Raw genomic sequence first — 6,000 nt, 5'->3', positions numbered from 1 at the left:
TCCCCACCTTCTCACTATATAGAAGGGTCTGGCAACTTCTGTTTCAGTGTATCTGAAGAAGTGTGCATGCACACGAAAGCTCATACCAAGAACTAACTTAGTTGGTCTTTAAGGTGCTACTGGAAGGAATTTTTTTATTTTGCCTGTAAGGTAGGTTAGGGTGAGAGGCAGCGACCGTCCCATGATCACCCTATGAGCTTCATGGCCGAGTGGTGATTTGAACCCCGGTCTCCAAAGTCACAGTCCAACACATTAACCACTGCACCTCCCTGGCTTCCCCAAAACAGCGCTTCGGCATGGATGTCTCGGGGGCTCAACTGCAGCCCCCAGACGATTACGGCAAGAGCCCCACAATGGGCCAGTTGAAGAAAAAAAATCACCTGTCCGGCCTCGAACCATTCCAAGCATGTCAGAGGGGAAATTCAAGACTTCCAGAGCGCCCTGGCTTGTGCAATGCCAGCCCACGGGACAGGAGAGGACATTTTCCATCTTAATCCGAACAGGTGACCGGATTGTGCAAGAGGACCGCTTGCCCTTGCAACCCGATCCGCCCCGTCCCTGACGGCAGATGCTATTCTTACTCACCGCAAGGCCTAAGCCTTTTCAGCACCCCGGGATCTGCCACAATCATAAATCCCCAGCAGTAAATTGCCAAATAATTACTCAGTTTACACTTGCATGTCTTCAAGTGATTGTCAGCAACAGGTTAGCAACTTGGGTGCCCACACGGATTACGCTTGTGGGTGTGGGAGAATCTCTCTCCTCTGGCTACGAAAAAGGCTGGGGATTTTCCATAAAGGCAGCCTTGGGGAGGTCTACATTCTCTCCGCAATGCATCTAAACAGGGCAGAGAGAGGGGAGGAGGACTCCCATAGGGTTCCATGGTCCCTGATTATCCAGGACAGTCTGAACTTTCCCGATAAATCACTCCTGCTATGTTTTCCTTGCAGAGATGCCTCCAAAAACATGAGTTGCTAGAGGCAGAGGAAAAACTTGGTTCGGTTCACATTTAAAAGTGAACAGGCGAAATCTGCACCTTCTGAAACAATACGCAAACCCAAACACAGCCACCCTATGAAATCCACCTTTCTCAGAATTTTGCAATGAAGTTCTCCAGCCAAGCAGTGTGTACAGGAATGCCTATCCTAGGGGAAAGGGTGCATTTAAAAAATGCATCTGTTGGTGAGAAGAATATACAAAAATGCTTTGGGGGGGGAAATGTGTGCCATTAGACAAAAATGCATACAAGGATTATATTGGCTCTGTGATGGTGATGAATTTTCATGAGGTCTTTCAAAAAATTGCAAACTGGGGCGGAGAATTGAATCCAAACTTGGGGGGGGGGGGATAAACTGAAATGGAAAGGTTCTCCCATCCTTGGAGGGGTGCATCTAGGCTCTAACGCCCACATGATGCTGGTACCAACTGCAAGACAGTGGCCAACTAGATGCTGTAATAATAATAATAATAATAATAATAATAATAATAATAATAATAATAATAATAAATTATTTATACCCCGCCCATCTGGCTGGGTTTCCCCAGCCACTCTGGGCAGCTTTCAACAAAACACTAAAATACAATAACCTATTAAAAATTAAAAGCTTCTCTGAACAGGGCTGCCTTCAGATGTCTTCTAAAAGTTTGGTAGTTATTTTTCTCTTTGACATCTGGTGGGAGGGCGTCCCACAGGGCGGGTGCCACTACCGAGAAGGCCCTCTGCCTGGTTCCCTGTAACTTGGCTTCTCGCAGTGAAGGAACCGCCAGAAGGCCCTCGGCACTGGACCTCAGTATCTGGGATGGACGATGGGAGTGGAGACGCTCCTTCAGGTATACTGGACCGAGGCCGTTTAGGGCTTTAAAGGTCAGCACCAACACTTTGAATTGTGCTCAGAAACGTACTGGGAGCCAGTGTAGGTCTTTCAAGACTGGTGTTATATGGTCTCGGCGGCCGCTCCCAGTCACCAGTCTGGCTGCCGCATTCTGGATTTGTCGTAGTTTCCGGGTCACCTTCAAAGGTAGCCCCACATAGAGAGCATTGCAGTAGTCCAATGGGGAAGCCTGAGTCAACAGCACTCTCCTTATTTGCGATTCCCAGCAAGGGCTATTGCTTTAGTCTGAGTGGATACAGCAACCCGGATACAGGGCCAGATTCAAGTAAACCATTCCTGTATCAGAAACCAGCACAATGACTCCCACTAGAAGAACAGGGATTTCCCTCCCCCTCCTGCCCCTGCTGTTTCCCCAAAACCTGCTCTGGAGCTTTCGGGGAACCCCCAGATCAGCATATACAGAGTGGGAGGAGTGAGGAGGTTGTTCCATTGGGCAATCAGAAATGCCTGAATTGACGGAATAACTGAATTTCACCCCTAGTTCTCCAGATCCTTTCTGGATCCTTACGGACATGGGATGTTCTGAAAGGTGCTGTGAAGGGGGAACCACAGAATCTGGGGCTAGGTGTGGAGTATCTTGATAAATGATTATCCATGCAAAAAAAGTGCAAAACTGCTTTAAAGGGGTCCGAAGGTTTGCATGTGTCTGTCTGAACGTTCGTCTGTGACTGAGAGTGTGTTGCCCCCTTTGGCCACAGGATATTGGTTGCTGTTAGGCTCGCTCAGGCAGCAGCTGATCTCCCCTGACTAGGCAAAGCTGGCAGCTGCCAGAGCAAACAACTGAACAACTGCTCTCGAAAGACAACCACAGCTGCGGAGGAAGGTGGGGCAAGTCCTTCTCCTGCCTAAGAATGAGGGACAAGCTGGCAGTAAAAGAAGCCCTTCCTGTCCTGGCCAGCTGCCCCGACTGATGCGGAATTCGCTCCCACAGTGATGGCCACCGACTTGGGTGGCTTTAAAAAGAGGATTAGATAAGGGAACGAAGGGAAAGGCTGTCAGTGGCTGCTACACACAATGGCTGTGCACCATCGCTCCTATCAGAGGCAGCATGCTGGGAATCACCAGTGCAGAGGAGGAGGAGGAGGAGGAGTTTGGCTTTGATATCCTGTTTTATCACTATCCTAAGGAGTCTCAAAGGGACGCAGGTGGTGCTGTGGGTTAAACCATAGAGCCTAGGACTTGCCGATCAGAAGGTCGGCGATTCGAATCCCCACGACGGGGTGAGCTCCCGTTGCTCGGTCCCTACTCCTGCCCACCTAGCAGTTCGAAAGCACGTCAAAGTGCAAGTAGATAAATAGGTACTGCTCTGGCGGGAAGGTAAACAGCGTTTCCGTGCGCTGCTCTGGTTCGCCAGAAGCGGCTTAGTCATGCTGGCCACATGACCCGGAAGCTGTATGCCGGCTCCCTTGGCCAATAAAGTGAGATGAGCGCCGCAACCCCAGAGTCGGCCATGACTGGACCTAATGGTCAGGGGTCCCTTTACCTTTACCTTTAAGGAGTCTCAAAGCGGCTAACAATCTCCTTTCCCTTCCTCCCCCACAACAAACACTCTGTGAGGTGAGTGGGGCTGAGAGACTTCAAAGAAGTGTGACTGGATCACACTTCAAAACGACCTTGACAGATTAGAGAACTGGGCCAAAACAAACAAGATGAATTTTAACAGGGAGAAATGTAAAGTATTGCACTTGGGCAAAAAAAATGAGAGGCACAAATACAAGATGGGTGACACCTGGCTTGAGAGCAGTACATGTGAAAAGGATCTAGGAGTCTTGGTTGACCGCAAACTTGACATGAGCCAACAGTGTGACGCGGCAGCTAAAAAAGCCAATGCAATTCTGGGCTGCATCAATAGGAGTATAGCATCTAGATCAAGGGAAGTAATAGTGTTATGTAGTGTAGTTTCACCCTGGGCCAACAGGGGGATACTGTATATAGTTTTCACTCAGGTCTGTAGATAGTTTTCACTCAGGTCCGCGTCCGTTATTTTAGGCGGGAACTCTGAGCTGTTATGGTTACAATGTTGACAGCCGGCTGACTATAAATACAGGCCGGCTGAGCTGTTCGCTGTCAGTTTATTTCCAGCTTACCAGAATAAAAGAGCTACTTGAAGAAATCGCTGTGCCGGCTGCTATGTCAACCCACAACTTAATACTGGCGACGAGGATGGGATGGATGGACATCAGAGCACAGCCAGATGCGGCCAGCCTCTGAACTGAGCTGAATCACAGAGCGAAATCACTGAGCGAAATCACTGAGCGAAATCACTGGGCAGAACCAATTCAGAGCTGACTGTTCTGGCTGGAGCACTGTGTTCCATCCATCGCCTTCACGCCGGCATCGGGATCATGGCTTCACTTGTGCCTCTACCGCCGTTTGCGCCAGCATCTGAATCATGGGACTCCTACCTCGCTCGGTTCGACCGCTACCTCCAAGCCAACGAGCTGACAGCAGTATCAAAGGATCGGAAGCGGGGCCTATTCCTCAGCCTCTGTGGGCCTGAGGTGTTTGAGACGGCCCGAGCATTGGTTGCGCCTGAAGCAGTCCAGGAAACACCATGGGACACGATCCAAGAGAAGCTCCGCAGCCACTACGCACCAAAGCCGTCCAAGATTGCTGCCCGCCATGCGTTCTACCACCGGAACCAGGCAGAGGGGGAGTCAATCAACAACTACACCACCGCCCTGCGACAGGCTGCAATGCACTGTGAGTTCCGAGACTTAGACGATGGCCTGATGGATCGAATCGTCTGCGGGGTCCGGGACATCCATCTGCAACGGCGTCTCCTAGCCAAGCCAGACCTCACGCTACAGAAAGCCATTGAGGAGGCTGTGGCCTCAGAAGCTGCTGAACGCTCCGCTCAGGAGATCCGCAAGTCCACCACCTGCTGCATTCCCTGGGTGAGGGTAAGGTCTTCGCTAAGCTGGACCTTGCCCAAGCCTATCAACAACTGCCTGTCGATGATGCCACTGCTGAGGCCCAGACGATCGTCACCCACCGGGGGGCATTCCGTTGCCGCCGGTTGCAGTTCGGGGTGAGTGTGGCTCCTGGCATCTTCCAAAGCCTTATGGAGCGTCTCCTGCAAGGGCTTCCGGGCGTGGTACCATATTTTGATGACGTCTTGGTGTCTGCAGACTCACACCAGCAGCTGTTCGAGCGCCTCCGTGCCGTGCTGACCAGGTTCCAGGAGGCCGGGCTCAAGGTGAAGAGGGAGAAGTGCCAGATTGCCGTTTCACAGGTAGAGTTCCTGGGCTATCTTATCGAAGCCTCCGGCCTTCATCCAACCACATCCAAGATCCGCGCTATCCAGCAGGCCCCCACCCCAAAAAACAAAACGGAGTTGCAGGCATTCCTGGGGCTGCTGAACTTTTATAACATGTTCCTGCCCCACAAAGCCACAGTGGCTGAGCCTCTTCACCGACTCCTTAGCACTAAGACGCCTTGGGCCTGGGGTCATCGGGAGACGGCGGCCTTCAACGCGGTCAAGGCTCTCCTTTCTTCAGACAGTGTGCTGGTACAGTACAGTGAATCCAGGCCGCTGGTCCTTGCCTGCGATGCCTCACCTTTTGGCATCGGTGCTGTCCTTAGTCACCATTTTCCAGATGGAAGAGAAGCACCGCTCGCCTACTTTTCCAGGACACTATCTCCGACGGAACGGAATTACAGCCAGCTCGACAAGGAGGCATTGGCACTTGTGGCTGGAGTGAAGAGGTTCCATGAATACCTCTATGGCAGGACTTTTGACCTCATCACTGACCACAAGCCACTCCTGGGCCTCCTCGCCGGTGATCGTCCAACTCCACCGGTCCTCTCACCACGCATGCTGCGATGGACTGTTTTCCTGGCTGCCTACCACTACCGGCTCATCCATCGCCCGGGGAAATCGATGGGCCATGCCGACGCCCTCAGCCGTTGCCCTCTTCCAGCATTTGTGGAAGACCCGGCTCCAGCTTCATCGCTCCTTCTGATTGAGGATCTTCCGACAGCGCCTGTATCGGCTGCCACTGTGGCCTCCGCGTCTGCCCAGGATCGCACCATCAGCCGGGTGCTCAACTGGGTGTGGAGGGGGTGGCCACAAGGGCCTTTTGCATCGGAGTTCCAGCCCTTCGCA

This window comes from Podarcis vaucheri (assembly GCF_965113315.1).
Source record: "Podarcis vaucheri genome assembly, chromosome: 1".
In the NCBI taxonomy this organism is placed as follows: domain Eukaryota; kingdom Metazoa; phylum Chordata; class Lepidosauria; order Squamata; family Lacertidae; genus Podarcis; species Podarcis vaucheri.
Note: the sequence above shows the minus strand (reverse complement) of the source record.